The 14864-nt window shown below is 38.7% G+C and overlaps 1 protein-coding gene across 6 annotated transcripts in view; it reads right to left on the bottom strand.

Annotated features, from left to right (window-relative positions):
- Positions 1–14864, bottom strand: part of LOC101930808 (transcription initiation factor TFIID subunit 4-like) — a 210062-nt gene that overhangs the window by 133631 nt on the left and 61567 nt on the right. The window contains exons 11-12 of one of the 6 annotated variants that reach the window (XR_006174924.2): positions 8049–8147; positions 7216–7346 (exon numbers count right to left, since the gene is read on the bottom strand). The exons of the other annotated variants lie outside the window; for them this stretch is intronic. The gene's annotated coding sequence lies outside the window, so the exon portion shown is untranslated. The remainder of the gene's footprint in view (positions 1–7215; positions 7347–8048; positions 8148–14864) is intronic. 6 annotated transcript variants of the gene reach the window in all.

Here is a 14864-nt window from a genome sequence, read left to right on the forward strand (position 1 = left end):
AAGACACTTTAAAGTCCTCTCAAGATTAGCTTAGGCTGACAATGGTTTCACACTGTAGGCGTAACCATAAGGAAGTTAGCAATATGTTTGTATGTTTTTGAATTCATCTTTGCTGTGACACTAAATTTAAAAAAATTCTCTTGGCCCTTCATTTGTTCTCTGTGGAGCTAAAATTACTGAGAGCTGTACATGTAATTGAAGGCAGAATTGGGCATTTGACTCTGTTGATGCAACCCATATTCATGCAAATAAAGGTTATGTCTACATTAGAGACCTTGCAGGAGCACAGCTGTACGATGCAGCTGTGCAGATGTAATATCTCTTATGGAGCTGCTCTATGCCAATGGGAGAGAGCTCTCCTGTTGACATAATTAAACTATCCCCAATGAGCGGTGGTAGCTACATCGGCAGGAGAAGCTCTCCTGCCGACATAGTGCTGCGAACGCTACCACTTATGCTGGCGAAACTTATGTTGCTCAGGGTGTGGTTTTTTCATGCCTCTGAGTGACATAAGTTTTGCCGACATAAGTGGTAGCATAGACATGGCCTTTGTCCTTGAAGCCAATGGAAGTACCCATGTATGTAACTATTTGGGTGAGGAAGATTTGATAGATCAAACCCTTATTGAGCATATACCTTATGCAAACATATCTAAAACTGTCAGTCAATAACAAAATAAACCTAGTCACAACTAAAAGGATCTAGTAGAGGGATTCCATGAGAAAAAAATTCGGTTAGACAACCTAGGTTTTTTTTTTTTTTTTTTTTTTTTTTTGAGAAACAATGTCATAGCAATAATATGTCCTTGAATTTCAGGATTAGTAAAATCACAGTTCCCATTTTCTAGGGCTTTAATTCCAGAAATGTGCTATCTTGCTCTGATCACAGTGGCATTTCCCAATTTTGAACATTTTCATTCTAGCAAAATCAAAAATTAGGCACTTTTTTCTGTCCATATAGCTCTTGGTTAAGTTTTTCATTATAAGAAAAAAATAGAAATGCAGTATAGGCTTTCCATAAGCTGAATTCAATAGCAGCAAACAAAGAGCAAGAAAAAGGTCATTTAAAAATAATTACAACTCAGCTTGTCACCACATAACTACTGTGATGTCACAAAATCTCTCTTCCCACTCTAGGTCCTTTTAGCAAAGAAACACGAAATGGAGCAGGATAGTTGAAGTCCTGTTGGCATTATAAACAAAAAGCAGTGACTATACCAGAGCTGGGAGGCTACATAAAGACTCTGGCTCCTTGAGTAAAAATGGAAGAGCTGGCTGATTGCAAATATACTTCTCAATAAATTGTACAATTTTACACAACACTAGGCAAAGAATAACCTGGTAATTATGAACTTCATATAAACAGTCATGCATACAGCCCCTACCAATCCCTTCTCAACATTCACTTCTGCTGTAATGCCTCTAAAGAAATCAACCAAGTAATGGCTAGGCTGAGGAGCAGATGGAGGTAAGTGACTCATTTTATTTATAATTTTTGAAAATGTGAATGTATATATGTGTAAACATTGCATGTATTTGATTATATGTATCTCTCTCCTGCATCATCCTTCATATATGTCTATCTTTCTTAGGGCTAGTCTACACTACCCGCCCGGATCGGCGGGTAGAAATCGATCTCTCGGGGATCGATTTATCGCATCTCATCTATACGGATAAATCAATCCCCGAATCAACGCACGTACTCCCACCTCGTCAGGAGGAGTAAGCGCTGTTGACGGGGGAGCCGCGGCGGTCGATTTGCCGCCGTCCTCACAACGGGGTAAGTCGAATAGGATACGTCGCGTAGCTGAATTTGCGTATCTTAAATCGATCCCCCCCCCCCAGTGTAGACCTAGCCTTAGACTGTAAGCACTTTTGGACTCTGAGCACACTACTGCATATGTTTAGAGACTAACCTTGACTGTGGCACCTTGTCACTACTGCAATGTAAATATTAAAAAGTACTCACATCTTAAACTGGATGTGTGCAAAGAGAGAGGGAATTCATATTAGAAAAAGGGTTAATCCTTTTGTTCACTAATGGATTTTCTCTTATTTTTGTTGAAAAAGCTATTATTTTCTTTTATTCAGAAGTGGAATATCTAGCCATACAGATTTAAAAAAAGTTTAGGAACAGAGTGACTTCCCCTAAATACTGGTAGCCCTAATATTTTGGAACTTCTTACATACAGTTTGTAGCTTTGTGACCAAAAGACTGCACATATGGTAGTGGTGGATACAGAATACACACAATTAAAAATTCTAATAACTTTAAAAGATTGATCTGTAATTTAAACAAGTATTTCAATACAAGCTACTTTGTTTTTACATTTGCTAAAATATATGGTATATTTAAAAACTAACATATTTCTAGGTCTTTACAATAACCTTACCAGTGCAATCCTGCAATTTCCCTAGACCTGCTGTGAAGATGTGGAGTGGGAGAGCATCACCAAGGATATCAGTGGAGGATGAGCTGGAGCAAAGTAATGCTCCAAGTTACAACCTTGGCAGATATCCCACTTGGATTTGAGTTTCTCATATTTTTCTCACAAGGTTTAGTGATAGTCAAAAATCATGTTCCTCATCCATGTCTTCTTAGCCAAACCTCCACTGTACCAAATCTGAACATGAGGCATTAAATAAGTGGTGACCAGCTGCCTCAAAAGTGTTATTTCATGTAGCAAGAAACAGATTCTCCTTGCTCTCAGAGCAACCAATAAATGCCAACACTAAACTCCAAGAGCTGTCACACTCATATACAAAAGAGTGAGAAGATTTTCATTTTTAGCAGGTATATATTCTGTATAATGAGGTAAAACCAATGGTGTAAATATGGTGGTACGTTCCGGTAGACCGTACCAGTAAGATATTTATAGCTGGTACAGCATACCGGAAAGACACAGGAGGAGCCCTCCCCCAGCCCTTCTGTGCAGCTGCATCTTGAGTCCTCCTGCCTGGGGTTTGTACAGCAGAAGTCTCCGGTGCAGCGTGAGGAGAACAGAGTCCCGTTCGTCCCACCCCCAGGACACGTGGGATGGACGGGGAGAGCGTGCGGGTCCCGGGCTAGGGGCGGCGAGGAGTCACGTGGGGGGGGTGATGTGGGGAGGTCACACGTGCCTTCCCTTTGTGTCCCTCTCATGAGTGCAGTGTGCCGGCAAGAAATGATTTCTACTTGCACCACTGGGTAAAACTTCCTGGTGTTAGTACATGGTTATATATTCAAATGTGTTAAGATCAAACTATGGTTCAACCAACGTTCACTCAAAACTGTAAGATGTAGCAACACATGCACAACAAGTACAAAAATTAGAATAGATCTTGTAAAAAATAAAATATAACGTAACCTCACACTTTTTATATAAAAGAGTTTATATTAATGTTAGCTATGTATGATAGGCCTCAATAACCTCAGAATCAACATACAGTAGTATTATCCTGGCATATAAGTCACTAAAACCTGAGATGTACTGTTTTTACAAATATAAGTGTCTCTGAATTTTTACTGACAAATTTCAGGTCATGAGTAATGAGAATTTTAAAGGTTACCACTGTCTGTGTAATTATACTGGAAGTCATAAGGTGCAACAGTTTTGTTATGATTCAATTTTAACTATTTTGTTGACCAAACTATATGCTGAAAACTTCAAAAAACTTGTATTTTCTACTATTTAAAAATGCAGAAAAGAGCTGCTATATTAATCTTAGCAGATAAGGTTTTAAAGAATCAAAAGCTATTTTAATAATTTATACTTTAAGAGGATTGACAGGACTGAGATGCAAGAGAAAAATGTTTTTATTTGCAAAACATCAGGTCTGACCTTGGTTACTGATGTGATAAACTATTGAAAATCTGTAGTGTCTTTGCATATTTAAGTTACAAACAATCTTAAAAGAACAAGTTAAAAACAATTTAGAATATCAAAATGCATTTAGGACTAGGCTCTGTCTGGACCTTGCTTAGGTGATCTAGGAAAGAGCACAATTATTTGACTTCTATGCAAAGGTCAGACACAACTGCAGAGAGCACTCTGCCAGCACCACTGCAGTGCTATCCATTAAAAATGTACTAGTAGTCCTTCAAGGTTTAATTCCTTCTTTCATAGAATTCTCTCTTCCACACCCCTCAATCTTCCTCTTGCTCTCCCTTAGACTTTATAGTATTAGAAAGCCCAGAATGTATTGTATGGCTGTATTATATTAAGCTCAATGATCCATCTCCTGCAGAATACAGCCAGTTCCCAAACACTATTATGTGCATAGATAAGTAGAGAAAACTGGTTCGGAGAGCAGGGACTATGGCATGAATTAGGGAAAGACCAGACTGTTAACATAAAGTGTTCTTAATCTGTCCCAACACCTTGTAATTAGGTCAGATACTCTGGTTACCATCTCCAGACCTAAGGAAAAGCTCTGTGAAGCTCGAAAGCTTGTCAATTCCACCAACAGAAGTTGGTCCAACTAAAGATATTACCTCATCTACCTTGCCTCGCTCATATGCTGGGACCAACATGGCTACAACAACATTGCAAGGAACTGGGGAGGCTTATTTAGACAAGTAAGCTGATTGAGATGCAGGGATCTAATAAGCATGTCTATGAGGGACAAAAAAAGACCTGGTATCTGGACAGCAAAAGAGGCTGCCAGTCTGACCAGATGGGTTACAGAAGAGTTTGCTTTTTTCCCTCCTCTGTAACTAAACTGATAAAGCCTTGTCTCAAGTAGCTTAAAGAGAAATGTAAATCTAGATGTGCTAAAGAAATAGTTCTTCTCTTAAATTCATTTTCTCTCTTTTTAATAAATCTTGTTTTTATTAAGATTTCTGTTAAGTAATTTCATGCAGATGTCACCAAAGAGAAGAGATTCCTTTGTGTGTTTATGATGGCTCACTTGCTATGGAGTTAGATAAAAGAGGCCATTAAGGGGACAAGCAGGAAAATCAAAACAATAACATAGATAAGAAACCTTGAGGAAACAATGGGAAAAATTAATTGTGGAATATCCACTACTGGCTCCATCCAGGTTTAAATGGTTTACTATTCCAAGGCTAATCCTGGGCTTAAAGTAGGATACTAAACCATTATAGGACCCTGAGCCTAAAAAAGGAAGGGCAGGGGGATTGAGTGAATTGAGATAGGTGACCATGGAGTGTCAGTGAGTGCTGACACAGATGCAGAAGTCACCCAGATTGATCGAAAGTCAGGGTCTGCAGCAAGGCTGTAACTTGGTTCCCTAGAGAATGGGGGACAGCAAGTCTAAGTCATGTCTACCTACGGGCTTGAAGGGAATGCCAAGCATAGGCAAGATGGTATGAACATAGGCCTCATTTTACATCAGTTTCTGATTGCTGTGCACCTTTTGGCAAAAAAAAAATCATACTTTGTTTTGAAGAAACTGCATGTTTCGCTGTATACTATTAAAGGCTCCCAAAGGGAAACCCTTCCAGGTGCTAAGCCAGTTAAGCCTGGAAGGTACTAAGACTGGCAACATAGAATATCCCAGAGACCCAGTCAAAGGGTGGTTGGATTACAGGATCCCAACCCAAAGAGAAGTGGAGGCACAGGCCTGTCATTTGAAATGGGTGCACTGGGAGGATTGCAAAATGATCTTGAAAGGCGCAGCCTACCTAGGGACAATGATGCTAACTTCTAAAACTACAACCATCTGTTGTGCATGTCTAATATTGGAGAAAAACTTGGCAAGCCAATAAACTCTTCATTATGACCACTGAAAAATTTGTCAATGAACCCCAGTTTAATCTGATTTCTGAAAGCAGCAGAAGCACAATATATGGTGGTCTAACAAATGTAACAGTATTTTAAAAGAAATCACATTTTTACATTCCCACGAGTGCAGCATGAAAATCTCAAGTCAGATGATTCTAAGAGGGAGAGAGAAAGACTGTGGAGAAGCCTTTAAGACGAACTACAATGTTTTCTGGAAAAACATTGCAAGGTTACAGAGTAGCAGCCGTGTTAGTCTGTATCTGCAAAAAGAAGAACAGGAGTACTTGTGGCACCTTAGAGACTAACAAATTTATTAGAGCATAAGCTTTCGTGGACTACAGCCCACTTCTTCGGATGCATATAGAATGGAACATATATTGAGGAGATATATATACACACATACAGAGAGCATAAACAGGTGGGAGTTGTCTCTGGTGGTGTTCCAACACTCTGAACAGCATACTAACCCACAGAATCCTCCCTACCAGCACTACACACCACTAGCTGTTACCTTCAGCCCCCAACTAAAACCTCTCCAGCGCATCATCAGAGATCTACAACCTATCCTGAAAGATGATCCTTTACTCTCACAGATCTTGGGAGACAGTCCTGTCCTCGCTTACAGACAACCCCCCAACCTAAAGCAAATACTCACCAGCAACCACACATCACTGAATAAAACCACTAACCCAGAAACCTATCCTTGTAACAAACCCCGATGCCAACTCTGTCCACATATCTATTCAAGTGACATCATCATAGGACCTAATCACATCAGCCATACCATCAGGGGCTCATTCACCTGCACATCTACCAATGTGATATATGCCATCATGTGCCAGCAATGCCCCTCTGCCATGTACATTGGCCAAACCGGACAGTCTCTACGCAAAAGAATTAATGGACACAAATCTGACATCAGGAATCAAAATACTCAAAAACCAGTGGGAGAACACTTTAACCTGTCTGGTCATTCAGTGACAGACCTGCGGGTGGCTATATTACAACAGAAAAACTTCAAAAACAGACTCCAACGAGAGACTGCTGAGCTGGAATTGATATGCAAACTAGACACAATCAACTCCGGTTTGAATAAGGACTGGGAATGGCTGAGCCATTACAAACATTGAATCTATCTCCCCTTGTAAGTATGCTCACACTTCTTATCAAACTGTCTGTACTGGGCTATCTTGATTATCACTTCAAAAGTTTTTTTTCTCTTAATTAATTGGCCTCTCAGAGTTGGTAAGACAACTCCCACCTGTTTATGCTCTCTGTATGTGTGTATATATATCTCCTCAATATATGTTCCATTCTATATGCATCCGAAGAAGTGGGCTGTAGTCCACGAAAGCTTATGCTCTAATAAATTTGTTAGTCTCTAAGGTGCCACAAGTACTCCTGTTCTTCTTATTGCAAGGTTAGTATGATCAGCAGAATTGCTAAATAAACATTAGCAGTCACTTAACACTTTATAGAAACTGTATTACCTTTCCCTTTTTTCCTTTAAAGATCCTTGATGTTGCTGCTCATTGACCAATGACTTCCCCCTCCACAAAGATGTCCCAGCATGTTTTGAGAGTTGGTGACGTTAGTACCCCCACTAGAGCATGGAGTCTGCCTATGGGGATAATGCAAGTCAGCTTTATTGCAATATTGAATGGTTCTCTGAGGTTTTCTTTTTATTGTTCTTATTTTACATCCTATCTTTATACTGACAAGCTATACATGAGGTGGAGAGTACCATCAGACTCTGCTACAGGATGAATCTTCGGGGAATACTGCTCCCAGCTCGACCCTCCTTTGCAAATATCAAGAACTTCAAGCCATTCACAGGCAAACCCTTATTTTGAGGCAGCAGGTGGTGTTGTGGAAAGCCATGAAGGCTAGAACCATCCTCCAGAGATAGCAGGATCTTTAAGGAAGACCATTACATGGGATTCATAAAACAAAAGCATGGTACTATGCTGAAGACAGTACTTGAATTCTCTATGTGTTTTGGGGACCAAGTAGTATGGCCATGTTCTCAGTTCTATTACAATAAAACCCCACCAAAAATAGTAGTTTTATGACTGTAGAAATCAGCTGCATTTTATTTATAAATACTGATGTTCTGAACAAATCTAAATTTCAGCTTATTTTTGAGGGACTACGTTTTGGTGGAAGAACATCAATACTGGTATTTAAGTTAGCCATAGAATGTGCAAGTAGCACTGGTGAAAGCATAACAGAAGCTATGCTGTGCTGTTGCACAGAAGAACCGATAACAATAAAAAGAAAACCTTAGAAATACACAAAAAATATTGAACAAAAGCTGTCTTACTTTTATAGAAAGGCAAACTCCAGGCTCTCTAGTGGTACTGATGTTACCAGTACCATGCATACTGGGACGTCTTGCAGAACAGGAAGTCTAATCGTGGATCTATTAAAGAAAATAAAACAATACAATTTAATAGTTTGTTGAAATGCCTACTAATTATGCTTAGTATCAGCAGCATTGCTAAATAAGATTAAAACGTTTTTTCTTTTTTCAAGGAAATAGTTATAGGTCACCATTTAACAAAATTTGGTTGCCCTAAAATGTTTGACATTATCAGATGCAAAATAAAATAAAATAAAATAAAATAAAATTAAGTCTCTATAAAACAGGCACAATGAACACATTTTCTTTTCCTCTCTCTACACACTAGCTTTGAAGATCTGGGCATGCATGTTAAATATGTAGAATTATGGCAAATTTTCTAATCTGAAATTTTTTAAATCAAATTAACTCAATGAGATAATTACCCTTGTACTTCAACTGACAGATCTGTGCATTCCCTAACAGTGATATGAAACTACAGACATTTCAAACACTAAACTCATATATACATCCACCGAACAGTCTATGTTATGTCTCAACAAATGATATATTAAGGATCCTTTATGGGAGCTGGAAAAGGTTCACAGACTTGGCATGCAAACAATCTTTCAAATTAAATGATATGATACCTAATACAAAACCTCTTGCTTAAAAGAGGCAGCTGGGATCAGAGAATTTCACTCATGGGATCAGGACTGCCCATGTTGTTAGAACAATACATGACTCCACAAGGCTACGCTTGAGGAGGACTAACATTTCATAGGCACATTATGCAAATATTAAAACTACCTCCAAAACAGTCAAGGGTAATTTCCACAGATATGCGGGAGGGGGGAGGGGGGAGTCATGACAGAAAGATGCTGGTAGATAAACTGATATGGAAAGGAACATTTCAGTTTGAAGGCAAATCAGTTCAAGAATAAAAAGTTAAAGTCCCAATGGTGAAAACAACAAAATCTTTTCAATGTGATGGAGGAAAGCAGAAGCAAAAAAGTAATACGCATAGTTATCTGATGGGCAATCACATGGCTTAAAACAGGAGAACTCCAACAACTATAATCTAACCAGATATAAAAGCCATTAACAGTAAACCAAACACAGACATAAGTATACTTTTACATTAGCACTGTTCCATATCTAAAAAAGCATCATCAGTAGTACAAGTATCATACTATTCAAACACAAATGTAACTGTTGATAAACAGGCAGACAAAACAGTGATGACAGAATGCCTATATTTATTATTTATTAAACTAATAACAAATGCTCAGAGAAAATAAGACAGAAGGCTCTAAAACCTATTGGAATGCTCTTCATGGAACAAGGCCAAGCAGATTTTCTAGGCAGTTCTAACACAATATCAAATGCCCTCTAGAGCATTCAGATTATTTGTTTAAAACACACACACACACACCTGTTTTACTCTATGATGCCATTACTGTGTACCTCCAGAATGTAGAGTCCTAGATAAGTTTTTAATTCTAAGATTTTTCTTTCTGTGTGTTGTATCATGCATTCATGCAGCAGGCACAAGAACCAAGAATGTGTTTATGAAGAATACTCATTTAGGCAGAAGAACAGTCAATATTCTGGCAGACAGAATTTAGAGAAGAGCACAAGAAGAGTCAGAACAGGGTATATCTAAATTATGTTGAACCTAATCCTTGCAATTTATCATTGACAAACAATGGCTTTCAACGTATCACACAGAGCTGCTCTGCAGACACTATGTTTAGGAATAACCTTCGGCCTCCTACTATCTCGGCCATTAGAACTTGGACACATTAAAGAGATGCATATTCAGATTTCTTGAAGGCTATGTTTCCCTGCCAAGAGATTATTTAGAATAAGCAAGGTGCTACAATACTCATATTAGTAGGAAAAATTAGGCACATTGTTTTCTTGTCAAGAAAGAGTTTTCTTTGCATAAAACAGTCTCTGACAACAAGGAGATATAAATATTTGATCATTGATCAACAGACAAATCTTTAAGAAAAATTAATTTCATAACTCAAAATTAACAATAACTTTGAATGAATGGGGGATGAAAACAATTATTCATGACTCTTCCCATGAATGAAAAGCTATCATTATTCTTTAATAAATATTGAAATAAGGTGGATAGTTACTCCGAGTTAGATATGGCTGATAGTAGATTTTACTTCCATCTCCGCCTATAATGAAATATATACATATTTTTAAGTACTTCACACTTTGAATGGTTCTGGTTAGCCAGCTGCCCTATACCGAGAGAGAGCAAGGAATAGCATAAGCCGAAGAACAGTATTTCAGGCTTATGTTTCATTATTCTTGCTGTAACTGAGTTATTACATGGCCATGTCACACTAACCTATGACATTTTGGAGTAGTCAAAGTAAGAGCAAGATATAGGCGGTGGTGTCATTTGGTTGGGTTGTAAATAGAAAGGGAAGTCAGGTGGAGTCAAGACTGAGCTGTGGGAATTTGTGTTTTCTTACAAATCCTAAGATTATCGATAGATTGCATTTTGGTGACCTGGAACCCCAAAAGAGGGCTTTTTGAAGGCCAAATAAAGTTCTAGGGCTCATCATTTCTACAGAGACAAGTACAGGGATATTCTCCTAAATAGTTTTTCAAGAAAGAAGGTGTGTGAGAAAAGAAGGGGACTAGATTTTTATCCTATTGTCCCATTTAATGGGCTAATGTTAAGAAAAGGAAAATTTAGTATGACTATCAGGATTTCCACAGAAAATGAGATGGTTCCACCCAAAACCAGTAGGAATGGGAACCAATTACTAACAATATTTATCATTAGGCCACATGAAACACTACAAAATGAACGAACAATCCTGCATTGGCAAAAAAATGGACTAGTTGCCTCACCAAGCTTTCCCCCCCTCCAATTACAGCTTTTACAATCCTTCAAGTTTTCTTGAAGGCTCACTATAGTTGTACAAAGAGTAAGGTTATGGGCCAGTGTACAGTTTCATATATTTTGTATGACTTCTCATTTACCTTTCATGCTTCCTACTGTGCATGCAGTTCTTATTTTGTTACTATGTGTTAACAGTGATCATGGATGTTGTTTGATTCTTTCTCTTCTTGTAGCTTTTCCCTTTTTTCTCAGTTTTAGTTGTCAATGCATATAAACAAATTCTTCTTTTGTTTCACCCTTTACTTGTGTCCTGTTACCTTTCATTTAAATGCAATATAAAATTAACTGTAGCCTAATTTTTATCTGCCTCACAATCAAGCAGCAATTATACATAAGATGAATAAAGGTGATTCTACTTTTGCCAAAACTGCTACGAAGCAAAAAGAATAAACTCACTCTTACAATAATCCTCTTAGGAGCTGTGAAACATTATGTATATTTTGGTGCTGCCAGTTTATTGCACAATGGAAACTCAATTCAAAGAATGTCCACGTAACAGCTAATGTTTAAAAGCTAATAAAAGCTAAGAGATAGTCCCAGTCCACCAAAAAATAGTCAAAGAACAACTAAAAATGAAAAAAAATAAAAATAAAAACAAGCACAAATTATCCAACTTTATTTTCCTGTGTTCTCTCCCAAATGAAAACTAGGAAGTATCACTATTAATTTTTGGGTAAGTGCAGCTATGGCACGGGGCTAATCAATTTTTCTCGGCTCATCAAGGAAACACTATCCAGGTGTGCTAATGGAGCAAGCATAAGGATCTGCCAAATAAAAACATACAGCACCAGCAAGCACAAGAGAAATTGAAGCCTTTCAAAAAAGAAGAGGCAGAGTATTGTGTGTGCCATTGTGTTGTGCTGCCATGCAGAAGAATCAGGTTTTAAGCTTTATGATCCTGGGTAGAACGGCGACAAAATACATTGCCTGGTGCAAAAACATTCATTCTTGATTTTGAATCAAAATCCTTGCCTTCATAGATGAACAAATGGCAACAATTGCTAGTCAAAGATGACAAGACACAAAGGCACATGGAGAAGGAAGTAATTTAGGCAATGAACTAGTGTCTTTACATTAATGCATCTTTCAGCTATTTCTTATATTTAGAAGGATCGATAATATTTATATTTAAAATAAACTATGGACTATAATGCTGCCAAGTTACTGTAGAGATAAGAATGTACAATATTTTAAGAAGAAACCTCTTTTACTATAACTTTGAGGCATTTGGCTGGTGGTAACTGCCAAAGACTGCATAGCATCTGCTCTCACTTTAGCAGTTTATATTCTGACTCTAGTGAATGGAAGCATAATCTCTGAAACAGCCTTTGGGGAACACTACTGAGTTTCTCTACAGAGCTCTTGCTCAGAGATGAGAGAGCGGGGGATTAATATTACAGAAAACTTGAAAGAACCAGCTTCTAAGACAGGAGTGAATAGCAGTGTCCTGATACTGTACATACCACAGTTCTTTCTTTTACTGGAACGTTAGAAAGGTGCCCTAAATACTAAAGTGATTATTAAATATGAAAAGCTTTCAAGATAGAAAAAAATTCCCAATTTTAAGCCATATTCAGATACATTAATGTAAGAAAAAAGTGCATTTTACCTTGTTTGTCAATAGGCATAATACAAAAACATAAGATAATAGTGGATTCAATTATCTGAGACTTTTCTTTTCCTAGTGTATCTAAGAATGTGACAGTCTCCCTTGTTTAGTCTTTGTGTGCCTAGGCATACCAACACATAGTTAGACTGATTTTGTGATACTCATACAATCCCATTATTTTAAGTGCCCCGTAGCACAAACTACTGAATTTTGTGTGGTCCTGTGAGAGCAACAAAATCTGGCCCCACACAGTGAAAACAAAGCTTTTAAAGCTTCAAACTCAGCTGCAGGAATTCTCTCCTCAAGAGCCATGGATACTAAATAGTAGCCACTAGTGAACCCCAAAGCCACTTTCAAAACTACAAAAGACTTTATATAAAGCCAAAATAAAGCTCTAGAAACAGCAGCAAGAGCTCACTAGGAGCGACCACTCTTGGATTCACTGCTTTTGAGAAGCAAATCCCTGCAGCTGCTTTTAAAAGCTTTGAAAGTTTCATTTTCAATTATCAAAGCCAATAAAGTTTCAAAAAACAGCCACAGGGATTTGCTTCTCTGAGGAGCAAACCCCAAAAGGCAAATGGTGAACAGTGTGCTGTGTTCTGTGGCTCTTAAAGTATGTACATTGTCTTCTAAGCCCGACACTTCAAATTACAACTCCATGTTGGGCTGCAATTGTTATACCCAGAAGAATTAATTAAGGCTTGCATGGCAACTTTATTAGTGACTTTCCAGTTATTAGGTCTAATTTTCTTTGCTTTTTGTTTTGTTGCACCAGTATACAGTTTAATCACAGCAGGCCTCACAGTGGTGCTTCCAGAGACTTGCACTAAAAGCTTGTGGACTTCATAATTTCAGACAGCAACCACCAGATTCCCAAAAATTTGCATTATTATTTTCTTATACACCTCTACCCCGATATACCGCGGTCCTTGGGAGCCAAAAAATCTTACCGCCTTGTAGGTGAGACTGCGTTATATCGGGTTCGGGCCGGTACGCCGTGCCGTGCTTCAGCAGCCAGGCTTGGGCGGTGATTTAAAGGACCCAGGGTTCCATATGAATTTGGATATAACGCGGTAAAGCAGCGGGGCTCGGGTGGCGCTTTAAAGGGCCCGGGGCTCCCCGCTGCTTTACCGCGTTATATCCGAATTCGTGTTAGATCGGGTCGCGTTCTATCGGGGTAGAGGTGTAGTAACTTTATATGATGACATCATCATAAGGGCACTGGAAAAAGATAATTGTGGACTTACATGGCATTTATTTCCTCGCTGCGGCCCCAGTACTGCAAAGGGACTATTTACAGTGCGTAAAGCAAAGCACATGAATAGGTCTTTGTAAGATGGGGGCCTGCCAGAGTGTAAAAGGATTTCCATATATTTACGCTGAATTTAAGAAGTATGAGACTACAGGTAAAATTTCCAAAGTCACCTAAGTAACATAAGAGCCTAAATCCCACTTGCAAAAGTGACTTGGGCATTGAAGAACCCAAGTCTCATTGAATGTCAATGGTATTTAAGATCCTAAATCACATTTTAAAATGGGACTTAGAGTAAAATTTTAAAAGCTTCCTAAGTCAAAATAAAATTTAGTTTTCCTGACATTTTTAGATCTTATGTGGCCACCACATTTAACCTAGCTCAGAGTAACATAAAATAAATACTGAGCATAATTACTTGCCACTTTTTAAATGTCACTAATTGAGTGTTTACTTTTTAATTTTTTTTTTAATTCTCAAAAGAACTGGTAACATTCAGGCCCAACTGTCAGTAAAAAGATAATCTATTTTTATCCATACCATAGGAAATAAAACCACCATCAAATTTTAAAATAGTTATAGACCAGGGGTCGGCAACGTTTGGCACGCGGCTTGCCAGGGTAAGCACCCTAGCGGGCCGGGCCAGTTTATTTACCTGCTGATGTGGCAGGTTCGCCCGATCGCGGCCCCCACTGGCCGCAGTTCGCCGTCCCGGGTCAATGGGGAAGCCGCGGCCAGCACATCCCTCACCCGCGCCGCTTCCCGCCGCCCCCATTGGCCCAGGACGGCGAACTGCGGCCAGTGGGGGCCGCGATTGGCTGAACCCGCCGTGTCAGCAGGTAAATAAACTGGCCTGGCCCGCTAGGGTGCTTATCCTGGCGAGCCGCGTGCCAAACGTTGCCGACCCGTTATAGACGTTAAAAATTGGATTAATACATTTTAAATCTTTTTTGTATGAAAAAAATACATCCAGGCAAACAACTTGTCTTCTGCTAAACCATA

Source organism: Chrysemys picta, chromosome 14 (assembly GCF_011386835.1).
Source record: "Chrysemys picta bellii isolate R12L10 chromosome 14, ASM1138683v2, whole genome shotgun sequence".
Lineage (NCBI taxonomy): Eukaryota > Metazoa > Chordata > Testudines > Emydidae > Chrysemys > Chrysemys picta.